The 13468-nt window shown below is 35.0% G+C and overlaps 1 pseudogene; it reads left to right on the forward strand.

Moving 5' to 3' along the window:
- The first annotated feature begins 11844 nt into the window (after positions 1–11844).
- LOC121164628 lies at positions 11845–12456 on the forward strand (annotated as a pseudogene).
- Positions 12457–13468: the final 1012 nt, after the last annotated feature.

The following is a 13468-nucleotide window of genomic DNA, read 5'->3' on the forward strand; positions in this document are numbered from 1 at the left end:
TGGTACAAAAAATACATATTTTGCTCAAGGGAACACACATATTTTGCTCAGTGAATAAGTGAAATCGAGAGCCTCCTCTTCCCATTAGCTTTAATAGTTTCTGTCAGTCTTTGGCAACTGAAGAGTGTGTTTGCAGCAGTTTTGTTGAAGTTATACACCACTCTTAACTGATGAGCAGACAATCGCCACAGAGCCCCTTAAGCAAGGTGACCACACTATGATTGAATTAATTCACCCCTCTGGACCTCCTAGGCTTACCCCTCATCATCCCTAGTACTTTAAGGCAAAATTGCTTCCATTTAAAACAACTGGGGAAATCAGTTTTGATATTAATAATAATCAAATGTTAACATTCAGTGCCCTGAGTTTTTCTTTAGAAATAGCTCTCCGGAGAGCTAAGACACCAATTGGTTCTGCTTCTTTCATGCTGGGAAGCCTGGAACTGGGCATTTTTAGTTTTTTCTAAACCTTGTAAGTAAGATCGCCTTCTTCATTGGATAAATGACTTTTAAACCAGTCCAACTCATAGGGAAGCCTAGACTTCACTTACTTGGAGCAATATCTAAGGTGAACTTAAAAATAATTCTTTAAATTTTCCACAGCAGGAAAATAAATATAATTCTCAGAGTAGCATTTTTCCTGTTTTTAGTTGAAAAGAAAACAGCTGTGTGGTTAGTGGTTCTCTGTATTGTCAACAGAATCATAATTACTTTATGAGTCCACAATTATAAAAGAAAATTTAAAAATCCATTTTGTTTGGAGAACCTCCAAAAGGAGAGAAAATATAGCCAGTTGGAAAATAGCCAGTGGAATATAGTTATATTTGAGAAAACACTTTAGAAAGATTTATTTTTCAGAAAGTCTTACATGTAGAAATTGGAATATATAGCATAGTTAATGTTTAATGCTAACAGAAAAATGCAAGGCAGAATGCAGCCAAGGCCCAATGACCACCTCCCTAAAGAGAAATAGTACCATATAATCCATCAGCATGAGGTATTTATTGTGCAATCTATTGTATGTCTGTCATTATTCTGGTGTGTCATGATGAATATAAAAAATGAGAAATGAAAATATGGGAGTCTCTGAGCTTCAAGCTTTGGTCAGGCACAGCCCTAGGCATTGTGAACCAAGGGATCGAATTTCTCTCTCTCCCCCTCTCTCTCTTTCTCTCTCTCTCTCTTTCTCCTTCTAATTCTGCATTCTAAGTAAGTATACATTATTTTTTAAATTGTCAAGGTTTTCAAGAAGAGAATAATCAAGCTGAATAATCTGCAAGCGTTAGTAGATCCCATGACTACTAAATGTAACATGACATCCTGCCTGAGAGACCAGAACAGTAAAAGTAAAATCTAAGAAAATCTGCCTATGAAAGTAGGAAATCCACTCAGTAGAAGTCTTTCAACATCAGTTCATTAATTCTCATAATCTTTATATAAAACGTAATGTGAAGTGAAATTGGGATAGTGGACATGGGAACTCTACATTATCTTTACAACTATTCTGAAATTTAAGTATATCATGAAGTAAGAAACTTAGATAGCAATTTTGAAGAACACAATATAGGAAATATAATGTAGGAAAAGGGAAGGACAGAAAGGGGGAGAACTGTAAGTCTTCAAATCCAATGTATATTAAAGTTTCAATATAATTTCTTGAGTATGAATAAGTTTTATTATTTAAAATTTTTACTTATACATTTTATTCTTGCTCAACAAAGTGAACAAATCTCGACTACCTCTCAGTGCTATCTCTTAGGCAAACCATAGAAGGTAGGAATTTGAAGCCACACAGAGCAAATATTTTAAAAATATTTTGTAGAAAAATAGGATGGAATTTCTTAAGTTAAATATTGTGATGTGGTAATTCTAAATTGATTTGCATTGTATTATTTTGTCACATGAATTATATATTTACTAAAGTAATAGTTACATTACAAATGACATAAGAAATTATTTTCCTTTGATCCTGATAAAATTGGATGGGGAAAACAGTTTTCAAATCTAATATTTGAATACATAACAAGTTTCATATTTTTTCACCTTTCTGTTGGATTCAAGGGAATATTTTTATCTAATTTATTATTCAAAATAATTGTGACTTTTAGTTAATAAAAATAGTTTGATTAAGGACAACTCAAGAATTAGTCCAAATTAAATAGTCCATTTAAAAATTACTGTAATTTTGTATTGCTATTTTGCTTTCATTTCAAGTTAGAAATTATAAGACACACTAGTGATAATTAATTTTTTACTTGAATTTTCCAGTCTGATTTTTGGAAACCGACATCTCAACATTTGGCTCAGAAAACGGAAATAACTCTAAGGCTTGGAGGAACATATTTTTAGCCTGTTGAAGTTTGTAGCTAGGACTCAGTGCCTACAAATTAGGTGTCAATGGCTCCAATTCTAAGCCACCATAAGTAAGGGGTTTCATTGAGTTTGAAATGAAAATTAAGCCATATGCAGTTTTCCTTCCAAACAGAATGGAACTAGCTATGACTACTGAGTAACAAGGCCAAGAGTAGGAAGCCATGGTAAGTAAGGCATTATTAAAAGTAAAACTCTGGTACTTAGCTCATCAGTAACACTTTGCTTCCCAACAGATTGGGGGAATTTCTTAAACTCTTATATTAAATTCATAAGATTTCTGAAATCTTAATGATTACTCTATCTTCTTAAGTTCATAGATGACAAGTAGAAGGGTCAAATATTCTGCTTCAGTGGTTAATAGAGCTAAGATAAGATATGTTTCCTTCTATTTGCATCCAATGTCCACTATTGTGTTAATTTTTATTTGGAAGCTGGCTATCCCATGTCAGACTTTTCATCACTATGTAGAGACTCAGAATGAATGATAACTGACTAAAGACCTACAAAAGTGCTCTAGGTAAAAAAGGGATTTGCTTATCTGGATTTTTCATGATCATTTGACACCACAGATTTCAGAGAACTGCTTCTCACTTTTTTTAAAACATCCTTCATTGCTGAAAAATCATGAAAAATAGCCCAACTAATGAAAATCATTGCCACATGACAGACATGATATTGCACCTAACCGTTCCCTTTATCAAATGTCTCCAACTCTTTTGGCTTTCAACAGCTGCAATGCATCATGTTTAAGAAGACAGAATTCATAAAAATTATTGAATATAATCCATGAATAAAGAAGGGATCTAAGTCCATGGGAAACTAATTAGTAATCCATGGTGTTCAACATGTTTCTTCACATTGTTTTTTACTTCCCTCAAATGAAGATCATTGTGACTGTAATTTAATAGGATAAGCAAATGTTCTTGAGTAAAAATTATGTTCCATTTTATACACTCCTGGAATCTAACACACTTAGAGCTCATAATAGATAGAGAAATATCAGCAAGTATTATAAAAAAAAAACAAGTACAGCTGTAAAATACGAAAATAGCAGAATATAACATTGCATAGCACTTACCTGAATCTGTGCATTAAAAATGCCTGTAAAAACACTGGTTTAGAACACACATCAGATAGGTCAATTAAATATTTAAAATTCTTTGCACAACTGAAATTACCATAAAAAGAAAACATAAGCATTGTTGTTTCCAGGAAAGTAACCTAACAGTATATTATAGTAAGAGAATTTACATGGTAATTATTACATTCAGTATACAATACACAAAATACCACAAAACATTGAAAGTATAAGAAATACATGTAATGCACACTGATTTAGACTCTATTTTGTTGAGATTTTGTTAACTACCCCATATTTCTGTGGATTCAATGTAATTTAAAAAGCAAAATCATCAAAGCTTTTTGTGGTAATTAACAATTGGATTCTAAGGCAACACTGAATTTCAATGACAAAAAATAAACTGGTGAAAACTAAGAACCAAATTGGTTTATCCAAATCACTTCAAAACAGGAAGTGCTTCAGATCTTAGAGATTTAATTTTGAAATAATTGTACAAATTTTGTCAGCTGGATATTCTTAATTTGGAAATATAAAATTCAAAATGCTCTGAGAATTTTTCAAATGAATATCCGTTTTGGAAAAAATAAACCTTAACCCCTGCTTCACAACACACAAAAATTTAATTTGAAGGGGGTCATAGTTCTAAACATAACAGATAAAGTATAAGCTATATTCCAAAGAATACATAGAAGAATTCTACTTTCAGATAGATTAATGTATCTTAATCAAGTTATAGAAAATACATCTTTTTTTTAAAAAAGAGTCATTAGACTTAATCAAAATGTAAATATCTCAAAATCATCCCTAAGAAGAGAGAAAATAAGAGAGACTACAAGAGGAAATACCTGAGCCTTTAAAACTGTATCATGAAAAATAAAAGTAAAAAAATAGTCCCAATGTGAATATGACAAACCCAACAGTGCAGCCCACTCACTTCATAGGAAAGACTTAGGGCTGCCCTCATCTCTGCAAAGCATATTCTGAAGTCTTAACTTCTGGTCAGTTCTCCCAACTTCCATTTGTCAGCTAAGATGTGCTCTGCGGAGAGCATTTGTACCAGAAATGAAATTCCTGGTGTCCTGCTCACACTCAGCCCTCTATATCCTTTCCTTCATTCACTCCTTCAGTCTCTGCTTCCCTCTCAAGCTAAAGTAGGATCTCATGGGGATGCCCTGTCCATCGCTGTTGTGTGACTTCCTAGAACAGTACTTGTGCATCCCAGATATTAATGGATGTGTATTGAATGAACTGTTATATTAAATATTTCAAAAAATATTTGATAGGCAGAAAAGTGTGTGTAATTCACAGCTAGATTTTCACATTTGTCTCCAAATGTTTCTGGACTATTTAAGAACACCCAAATTAGTACATGTTTCTGCATTTTGAGCCTCCAATAAGAACTTTTTCCTAAGAAAGGAATTAATATCATTGTAATACAAAGGAAATCAGTGGTGGGGAGAGGAAATGGGCAGGGTGGAAGGAGAAATTTCTGAACCTGTGAGACTGTATCATGGAAAATAAATAAATTATAAAGATGTGATAGAAAAAACTTTTTAAATGTTAAGTACTCACAACTGGGTAACTCAACTTTTAAGATGTTCAACACTTGTGATTGTTTTCAACTCCTTCCTTAATCTTTCAAGTTTTTTTTGACTTTGCTTTCTATTACATCATGACACTCCACAACTTCAGATCACAAATTCAGCGTGATGTTAGTACAACTCTTTTTGGAAAAAAAAATCAAATGCAATAAGCAAATAAAACAGGAAGTGACAATGGGGTAGTTTTCAATACCAATAAACTAAAGGAAAACAACACATGTAATGGAAAAAGAAATTGTATTATTTTGGCCATGTTCACAGCATGGGATTGAAAAAGACAACTGCAGGATGTCTATCTTGGGAAGCTTAAAAAAGAAATGTCTTGCAAGGAGGGGAGGCGGTTATTACAAAACCAAATAAATTCTTTGCTGCAATAATCACATAAAAAGATTGATGTTGGAATCAGGCATATGGCTCACAGGGGAGGAGTAATAAGATAAAGGCACATGCTGCTGGAGCAGGTGATGCACTAATTAGATTGCAGTGATGTGGCTCATACCATGTCTAGATGGAAATTATCTTAAACTATACAAAAGAAACAAAACAGAAGAGCACAGGAAATTATTTAGAGCCATGACCATAATGAAATCAGGATGATGGAGCTGGAATAAGATTTTAACAAGACTTTTGTTGGCAAATAAAAGCAATTTGTCACATAATATCAAAATCTGATTATATTAAATGAGTAAATTCCTCAAAGAACTAAAATTATTCTGACAAGATAGCTGTATCATCATGCATTTCTTAGGATTATTTTATAGTTATAAATATAATTAGATGGGGGACCCACCAGACTGGGTATTCATATGGGTAATCCTTTTGTTGTTGTTCATAAAAATTATCTGCGATCACTTTAACCTAGAAAGTAGATTTCAAGATATATGACTTGCTCAAGAGCATACACCCTAGCAGAAGAATCCAGGACCAAACTAGGGAGATTCAGTGCAAAGATAATATCCCTAAGTCTGTGCAATGTGTTTGCGCTTGTTGCACAGCACCAAGAAAGTCAATGCAACCCATAGCACTCCTTATAAGGAAATAAAGGCCAATGTATACAAGTTCGTCATGACATTCTGCCTCACAGTAGAGCTACAGTTTTTGGTTATAACCATGCCATTAAGTGCTGCTCTAACTGCATTTGATAAGACCTTGAATTACACTACAAACTTAAAAAAATGGACTTATGGAGGATATCTTTGATTTTCATTGTCTTAAAATATAATACACCTTGCAGTTGTTACCAAAACTGAGAGTGAATTGAAATGGTTGATATCTGAGGAAGTGAAAAACCAGTAAAAATAATCCTGAATAACTCTTCAAATTTTATATGTCAAGCCATTTAGAAAGCATACTGATATGCAGAATTTCTTGGAAATTGTCTTAGAATATAATTTGGATGGCTGAGAGATATTTACACCTGATTAAACTAATTCAGTCTTAGCTTCTGCTTCAATATTACAAAATACTACAGTCAAATATTTTGAATTGAATAGACTCTACCAGGTATTCTGGTTAATTCATGAATTTGAAATTTTACTTCTATTTAAGAATAACCATTGATTATGTAAAGTAAAATTAATGAGACAGTAACAGTTTTACAGATATTCCCTTGACTGCAGAAAGAAAATTAGTTCATTTGCAGTATACTTGTATGAGGCTCATAGGTAAAGGTCTTTAGATCGAGATTAACCAATGTTAATACACTTCTCATAAGGATTTATGAATTTACTTGAAAAGATTTCCCAGAGAGAGAGGAAAAAATATATCTTTCATCTTCAAGTTTACTACTCTGATGGCCAGAACGTCCAGGGTTGGGCCAGGCTGAAGCCAGGAATTTCATCCAAGACCCCTAGGTGAGTGGCAGAGATCCAACTACTTTGACCATTTTCTTCTGCTTTTTCAGGCCATTTGCCAAGAGTCAGTTTGGAAGTGGAGCATCAAGGACATGAACCAGCACTCACGTGAAACCAATTTTAACGAACTACACCACAACAGCAATCTCGGAATTCATGAATTTTAAATTTGGTAGTTGTATGTCTACACTAAAAACATGACAGAGCAGAGACTGATTCCCCCTTTAAAGATTGCTTACTCTTAACAGGAACAAACATTTTTAACAATAATAAAATTATTATTACATCTGTATATATTGATGTTATGTATCCAGAACCAAATACGCACCAAGATAATAAACTTTTCATACATTATTCCATTTAAATAATTATAAATGGTTGGGTCAAGAAGGAGTTAAGTTTGAAAAGATCTCAGAAGGCAGAAGGATGTGCAGCAGAGTTCAATCTTTAAGCCATCTGTCCTAGCAGCCATAGAACGCCTGGGGATAGAGAAAATAAAGAACTCCTTTGGGGGATTCTCAAGCCTCCTACAAGCAAGGATAACCATGAGTCAAGTAGTTCTTGTCACAAGGTGAATTGGAACCCAGAGAACAACGAATATAATAAAATCCAGGTTGTCTAGGAAAAAAGAAGTTTTCCTACTCAAATGTGTATTAAAACTATCTTATTGTTAGATGTAAAAGATATTTTGTAAATGACTTTTAAAAAATTGTTAAATCCATTCTACATCAATGTATAAGTATAGCTAATGAATGGCAACATTCCAGGAAGCTACCTTAATATGCAACTGGGTAAATCTTTATTCCCCTAAGGATGAGGATATTCTTTTATATTTCTTTCTAAGTTCAAAAGTAATGTACTATATCCGCAAATATGTTGCTTTCCACAACCATTATTGTTTTCTCTTTGATTAAATCAAGATAGACAGTGCTATCCTTGGAGCTGATCTTCCATCTTCTTTCAATTGCATATACAAGTGATATTTATCTGATTTATAATATTCATCCAATAAACATTTCTTAAAGAACTGCGATGTGCCAGATATTCTACAGGATGCTGAGAAAACAGGTTTATTCATCAGATCAGCATCAAAACAAGCCGCTTTAGCTCTTTTCTTATTTTCTGTGACCTTAGATGCACAAGTACATCAGAAAATCTGTCGTAAATGTAAAAGATAGATAGGACAGATTTCATGGTAGTAAGTTTTTGCAAAAGCTCAAAACATGCAGGCATTTTGATAAGGGAAGTGTTTTTCTGCATGAAACGGCTTCAAAGCAAGATAAAGTCAACCCAGTTGTCCCTGAGGTTAGAAAGCAGTTGCCCAAACCAGCTGTGTCTATGAGAGAGTATATATTCTAACGTGTTTGTTTATTTCCAGGCAACTATATACATAGGATATTCTATGTTCAAGGCACCAAAGAAAATGCTAACAATTCATGGGTAAAGAATGGATCCACTTTCAAGGGGATATAGACCACACTCATAAATATTATGATGAAAAAAACAAAATGGCAAATGTGTTAAGAAATTGAAATGTGCAGGACTTATTTGAGTATATATTAAAGATTTCAATTTGTTTTTACATAAATAATTATTTCTGGTTTACAGGTGACTATTTCACTTGCATATTCCCTTTACATCACTGCTCTTAAGTAATGGATAGTTAATTGAGACAGAAATCAATATAGAGATAATAGAATATATTCAGTAGATCTGGAAGGAATGTGATGGTGAGTTTCATTCAGTATAATCTAACATGCAAGCAGCTGCTGATGCAAGATAGCAAAAGGGACAGCCGGTACAATTAATACAGTGTCCCTTTAAAAAAATGTGGATCTAGCTAGCCTGTAAGCATATCATTGTAAGCACACACTGTAAGCATATCAGCCACTTATAACCTTTCAGTCCTAATATTCTTATCTATAAATCAGAGGAACCCTGCTTTGATTACAGATATCCAGGTAACTCTTTAGGACCAATGTTTCAAACCCCATTAGCCAATTTTTCTACATGAATTAGGTGCACCACGAGGCTTCCTCTAAAATATATTCCTGGACCCAGCACGGTAACCTAGCAGCTAAAGTCAACACCTTGAACCCGCAATAAAAATAAAAGAGAATAAAAAATAAAAATACATATTAGTGTGTATTTAGTTTATTAACAAAGAGAGTGAACTATTTAAATAAATAAATTTCCAAAGTGTTTGTTTTATTTTCTTGTCTGAAATACTGCTAGTGAACTTAAAGTACCACAGCTGTCACAGTGAACTAGGAAAAGAGGAAAGAGTGATCTCAGGTTTGGCTGACTGAATACTTGTCAGAAGCGGTGCCTTCAAAGCAAAACGAAGACAGCCGTAGGTAAGCCAGTGTGTGCCACAAGGGGAAAAGAAGGAACACTGTGAACCTGCTTAGACTGCCACCCATCAACAATTCTGTTCTCTACTCCTTCAGTGTTTTATGAGTATTTACTCTGGGTTAAAGCCGCTAGGCAAAGGGCATATATATATATATATATATATTAAGATTTATTTATTTTTAATACAAAGTCATAAATGCAGAGGGGAAGAGAGACAGAAAGGAAGATCTTACATCTACTGATTCATTCCCCAAGCAGCCACAAAGGCTGGTGCTGAACCAATCCAAAGCCAGGAGCCCAGAGTCTCCCCCAGGTCTCCCACGCAGGTGCAGGATCTCAAGGCTTCGGGCCTTGGGATCCCGGCATGTACAAGGCAAGGACTTTAGCCACTAGGCTACTGTGCCGGGCCCACACACTGATTTTTTTTTAATGTGTTTTTCTAGCCATATGGTAAATGTACAAATGACCTGCAAATAATAGTCCTTCTACTTTGCCAAAAGCTATCATCTGCCTCAGTAAATCACGATGTGATTAAAACCACAAAGCATTAGGCTCTGGGTAGTTCTGGGAATGTCTAGCTTGAATACACAACCACACAGGTGTGATACGAGAGTCCACCCTGAGTTTGACCTCGGAAGATCTGGTCACTGCCAGAGTAAAGATCCCAGGAGAGTAGTGATAACCAACACAGAAATGAAAGTGTAAATTCACAAGAGAAACTCTGACGCATATAAATCTAAGGAGTAGAATTTTCTTTTTAATGTTGTGTTGTATTATTTAGTGCTGTTTACTTGAAAATACATGGAGGTACAAGTTAAGAAGGAAAAATATTTATTTTGGCTCACAATGTTTTGATTCATAGTTCATTATGGGGTCACCCCACCGGTTCAGTCACATGGCAATGGCAGCAGAAACAGTCATAAGAAGCATACTCTTCCTCTATGCTCTATCCAGTCTCTGCTTCTCACATCATCATGACTGGATCATGGAACGCCACCTTAGCAACCTAATCAAATGCAATCAGTTCCAAAACCCCGTATTCAGATGCCATAATCTAATCGCTTCCACCCCTACACATCAACTATTAGTATTAATCCACTAATCATTAACCAAAGATTTGGGGCTTAAATGTCTGCATGAGTTTGGGGCGCCAAATTCTATTTGTAAGAATATGTCTACTGACCTATAGCTGAATTGGGATTTATTAGGGCAGTGCCATCACCTAGGGACTTCACAATAAATTCCAGGCCACTGCCATGCTTCCAGCTCTGAAAAATATCAGATGGCATTGCTCTCAACTCCAAGACCTCACTCAGAGCTACAGGCCATACCAGGGGAACACAAAATGGTTCTCTGGAAGGAAAGCTGGATTTTAAAATAGTTCAGATTTCATGCTTGGCTAACAAGCTAGGAAGAATCGTCATACTGTTTCATGATGCTAGGGGCAAATTAATTTTACCACCTTGTTATGATGTCTGGCTAGATTAGGATCCTAACAGTACTAGTGGAGCATTGCATTTTTTTTTTCACATATACAGAAATTATCAGTGACTTCAGTGTTTTGGAATGAGCTTTTCATGGTATAACATGGTACAAGGTAAGCAGCTCCAGTCTGAAATCCAAAATGCTCCAAAATTAATAACTTTTTGAGTACTAACATGACTCTACAAATGGAAGACTCTACGTTTCAATGTGACAGGCACATGACAATAATAGACAAAATTATCTTCAGGCTATATTATCATTATATAAAATGCAAATGAATTTTAGGCCTAGATACATTCCTTTATAACTCATTATATCAAAACATAGTCTAAAATCCAAATCATCTGGTTGCTTGCATTTAGGATAATATTCAATCTATAGCTATACCTTCAGTAAGCAAAATCTATGCCTTGTGCTAAAGCAAAGAAACATATGTTTTAGTGCTGAGGAAAAATTATTGGTTGGATTTAACTAAGAACACTATGCCTTCCTTTATCTGCTCTTTATGTAAATAATTTCTATCCTAACCTCCCATGAGATGCAGCCACAAAGTGCTCCCACTTTTCTGCCCCACTGAGAGGTTCATTCATCTATAAATTCCAAAATACTAACTAGGTGGCATGGGAGATATAGCAGGAAGTAAAACAGAAACCTATTTTCATGTAACTTACATACTAGAGAAACAGAAAATAAACAAGTAAGTAAAATAAATGATCATCAGAAAGTAGAGAGAACAGAAAAGCAATTGGGAGGTTTTTAGAGCTACTTTTGAGCCAAAATTAGGATAAGGCCTTTCTTCTTTCAAAAACCCCATCATTCTTCATATTCCACCTGTGTGCTGACCACCTGCTGAGCGAGTTTAAATGAACTTAATACACAGAGCAAGAGCTTATTGGAAGTCAAAAAGAACCAAGGTTAATTATCAAACTGGCAAATATTCCTGAACCCAAGCAAGGGATTTCATCACCCACACAGTACAGCAGTTCCATAATGACTAGAAAAAACATAAAAGATGATCAAATATCTGATCTTAAATTTTGACTCAACCATTAAAGATTTATGTCTTCTTAAAAACATTGTATGGCTAGTTGGGTAATATGGCAGCAATATGGCAGCACATAGTGGAGCTCCATAAGCTGAAGCTTGCTGAGCTAAAACACAAATGTCTTACTTGTGGTTTGGAGACGAAAGGAATAAAACAAGACCTTATTATCTTGAAGTGCATGGGAAGAGGAGGCAAATGAAGATGTACTGCGAAATGAAACAGAGGAAGAAGAAGCAAAGCCCATAGAATTGTCTGTGAAAGAGGGAGAACCCCCTGAAAAACAGCATTGACGTGACAGCAGAAAAGAAAGTGATAAAAACTACATCTGAGCTACCACAGACTGAGAGAATGCAGAATATACCTGTAAACTTTGGAGACTAAGAAAGCTGCTCCTGCATCTGGGTTTGGGATTTCTTTAATTTCTAAGAAAAGATCTGACATCTGACACCAAGCTTTTGGTTCTGGATGAGCTAAAGGATAGTGCTCAAAGATTTGATTTGAATGTCTCCTCAATCTCCAGAATTTCTGAAGATGTCAATAAGCTAAAAAAAAAGAGGAAGGAGCAATTTGGGATTGTCACAAATTCAGCTAGAACTGGGAAAAAACAAAGGTTGCAGAGGCAAAAATGAGGAAAAGAGCAGAGCACTTTGACATTGCCTTATAAGAATTCTTGATATGTTTTGTTATCCAGTGGTTTCATTCCTCTGATTCTTCATGATCTCTCTCTCTCTCTCAAATGCAAAGTCACATGCTTATATCCTACCTCACTACGAGGAAGCACATGTGAACTTCAACAGCAGTTTGATGTATTGTTGTTCCAACTTTGATTGTTGTGTTCCTGTTTTTCTAAAGTATTTTGTTTATCAAAAATCATAACTGAGAAAAAACTTGTATGAAAAAGAAAATCTCAATTTGCTCCACATGCCTCCACATACAAAGCATTTGTTCCACATGCCTTCCCCATGCCTTGAATCTCCCACCCTAAGCAGATGAGTATGCATTCTTGTTAATTATGTAAACAATGTCAAAAATTTAAAAAGACACATTGCATGAACATTTTCTTCCCGTGGGATTTTTTAATAAGAAAGATTTATTGGTTTATTTGAAAAAAAGAGTCACAGAAAGGGGAAATAGGGAGGAGAGAGGAAAAGAGGTGAAAGGTGAGCGTTATCTTCCAATTCCTCATTAATGCCGAAATGATTACAACAGTCAGGGCTGGACCAAGCTAAAGTTAGGAGACTTCATCCAAATCTCCCATATGGGTTACAGGAGTCCAAAGCTGGTGCTTTCTCAGGCCATCAGAAGGGAGCTGGATCACAAGAGGAGCACCTGGAACTCTAACAGCCACTTGTGTGAGATGCTGGTATCCTAGGTAGCAGATTAATACACTGGCACCACAAAATGAGTGATTTTTTTTAATTTGTGCTTTGGATACAATAATTTATTCAAAGCTTATGAAAGCTTCAATACAATAAGAAATGTAAAGCTACCAGAATCCGGTGGATGCCTGATGATTTGTGATGTGTTCACTTTGCTTCTAGCCTCTGAAGGGAGACTGGCCAAGGCCAAAGTTAGACTATAAAAAATAGATCAAAACTATAGAGGTCAACAGTAAACTCAATTAATTATAGCTAGTTACCTTAAGCTACCATTTTGGTTCCTTGCACCCCATTTCC

The sequence above is a fragment of the Ochotona curzoniae genome, unplaced genomic scaffold (assembly GCF_017591425.1).
Source record: "Ochotona curzoniae isolate NIBS_2020 unplaced genomic scaffold, NIBS_Ocur_1.0 contig_883, whole genome shotgun sequence".
Classification (NCBI taxonomy): Eukaryota; Metazoa; Chordata; class Mammalia; order Lagomorpha; family Ochotonidae; genus Ochotona; species Ochotona curzoniae.